Below are 3,188 nucleotides of genomic sequence, written 5' to 3'. Positions count from 1 at the left end.
TTTTACATGTTTTTTCAAGAATCATCGAGTAAGTGGCACTTAGGGACACATCACTTTTTGGAGCATTCGCATGTGTTGTATTTCAATTACATTGTAATTTTTTTTAAAAGTTGTTCAAACCCATTGTAAATTTGTAATGCTTTTTAATACTATGGTTGGTGTTGTCTTTATCTTTTGCTATGAAACCTTTTATACTGCCACGCCCCATATTTCCAATTTAGCGGGGTGTGACAATCATTTTGCTTGTGAACAATTGGCTTCCTTCTTCTTGAATCTTTTTCATGATAGCTAACCATAGGAGAAATTGAAATTATGAGTTCTATGCTTAGTTATGTTAGTCCCAAAAGGTTCTCAACATTCTATGTGATGTGTATTTTTAATGCACTAGTTTTTTATTTATATTTTTATTTATACATATTACGTCTATCGCATCTAAACCACACCTTACAGACAGTGAACCTGATCGAGTATATTATAGTTTTGATAAGAAGGGGTGTCGAACTCAATGGGAACGGTAGTAAATTAATATTAGAATTTTTTTATTATAGGTTATACTAAATAACCAAAAGCAATAAAAAAGAGGGTGTTTTGATTATTAAATCTAAGTATCAATAACTAACAAACTAGATAAACTGAAGGGAAACGAATCACTTCAAGTACTTTGGTTCAGATTAGATTACTTCTCAAAATCATGGTTAAATTCAGTAATAGTGTAATGGATATATTAGTTGGTTACCGAATTCTAGTGTAACTAGTTATCTTGATCAGATTTACTAGTACTAATAGTTAATAAACAACTAACACAATGATCGTGCAATTAGTGAACACATAATTAATTTAATGTAAATTCGGAATATAAAAGATATGATCTAGTGATTTCTCATGAATGGTTATGACAATCAATCAAAGAATAGCATGGATATCAAAACTCTCTAACACAGTCAAAATCACATATTAATAGTACATAACCCTAGGATTAGATTAATCTCTAGTCCTAACAATATAATCTTCATAAACTAATTAAGATTCAAGTTAATATAATTAAATTGGTCCTCTTAACTGTACATAACTCAACAATAGGCAATAAAAATCATAACTTTAACATGATAGGTGATGATCAATCAAACACAATTCATAACCAAACTAATAAAATACAAAATCATTGAAATCAACACATAAAAATGAGTTTCGTCTACTCCAAACGAAAGCAACAGGTTTTAACACCTGAATTCACAAAGTAAAAACACAAATAGAAACAATTGGAATGCTAATCATGGTCAAAACAACAAACCGAATGATTCCTATCATGAGTCATCTCTCGAATCATTTAGATCTTTTCTCCATATCAGCATAACAGACCTTCGGCCGCCTTCTAGACCCTCAAAACGGCAGATCTGGTGTTTCTTGTTGCTCAAGTCGAAGTGGAATATCATAGATGAAGAAAATAGTGCAATGATGGGGTATTTATAGTTAAATTGAGGAGGTGTATTTAATATGGAATGTTAGGGTTGGATTGGAAGTAGGAAACTAATGGAATCTTAAGGATTAAGCAAATAAAAATGACGTAAGTGGTGCTTGGGGAATAAGTAACTTAGAGGGAATTTCCGCCTAGCTTTTATGGTCCATCTTCAAGTCCGATTTTGGACATGCTACAAGCAGATTTAGCATAGAAGCTCTCAGACATAAGTTGTCCAAAATTTTGTCTAGCTTTCAGAACATCTTGAATATCTTTAATCGGAGTTATGAGTCATGAGATATGTCCAAAACACTGAAGAAGGGTCAATCTGCTAGCAACATCCTTTTGGTCTTTTTCAGCTTCGTTTTCCTCCTTTTACATCCCAACTTTCATTTTAACTGCAATTTAACATTGTAAAGCATATTAAGTATCATATATCTTGAAATACAACATTTTTTACCCAAATATATTTGGATAATGGCCTAAAATACATATTTAAATAAGGTAATATTAAAACCTTGCTCACCAACATCACACAGAATAACCCAAATTGAATTCGCCAATTATGTCTCACCGCAATGCATATATTTATGTCTAAGAAATCCTAAGTACTTCCCAAGTCCTAATTACTCACAATCCTCACAAACGTTCCCTACTTATTTTAAACAACATTCGTTTATGCTTCCCTCCGAATACATCCTCATAAAATTTTCATAACATCAAGGTATTTTTGTTAAATTCCCAAGCATACATATGACAAAATAACCTAGAAAGAAAATTACAATAAACAATCCCGTGGCAATTTGCCTTATTCTTCACTTTCTTCCAGATCTTCATAATTTGATAGCTTTTATTCACTCAACAAACTTTGACAACTTTTTTTTCTTTTTTTTTTCACAGTTTTTTTCACCTTTATTTCTCTTTTTTCATAACTTACTTTTTTGAATTTTTTTTTCATAACTCACTTTTTTCTCTCAAACTAAAAACCTAAAAGAAAAACATATGCTTAAGCAACCCTTATTGGTTAAAGGCATTAGTATAAAGTGCAATGACTATATAAATTTTCCTGGATACATTTCAGTACACAGTGCAAAACATACTATGTCCCTCAAACTACACAAGTTCGCGTTTTTGTCTCATGATATCACTAGAACTAGGAAGCCACAAATATATTATAACATATTGGCTCAACTAAATCTTAAAATTCGCATAAAATTCTAACTTAACATTGACGAACTTAGGCAGAACGCAATAATATCAAAACAAAACTTTTTTAACTTTTCTAGATTTTATGAATTAGAACATTTTTTCAAGTCTTTATTTTTCAATTTTTTATATCTAGCATTAATTTTTTTTTAAAATCTAGCATGCGTGTTGTCATTTTACAATCCTCATACCGCACAATTAAATTATACAATGCCCTCATTGTATATAATTACATATAAATCATATAAAATAAAAGAGGGGGGAAATGAACAAACTCGCCTTGAGTAAGTAGTCGCAAGAAAGAAATCGAATGTAGTGGGTTGCTTCGGAAAGTGAGTTGGAATGATGATGCTTCAGATTTTGTTGGAAACTGAAAGCTAGAACTGCTTTACTTTTCTGCTCATGTTCAGAGTTGGTGTGTGGAACGATCAACGAAAACATCATACAACAGTGAAAATGTAAAACTCTGAGAACAGTTTCTCGAGAATTTTCTTTGTGCAAAAGATGTCGCCACATCGTGGTTGTT

The sequence above is a fragment of the Lactuca virosa genome, chromosome 2 (assembly GCF_052849685.1).
Source record: "Lactuca virosa cultivar CGN04683 chromosome 2, Lactuca_virosa_CGN04683_v6, whole genome shotgun sequence".
Lineage (NCBI taxonomy): Eukaryota > Viridiplantae > Streptophyta > Magnoliopsida > Asterales > Asteraceae > Lactuca > Lactuca virosa.
This window is presented reverse-complemented; position numbering follows the sequence as displayed.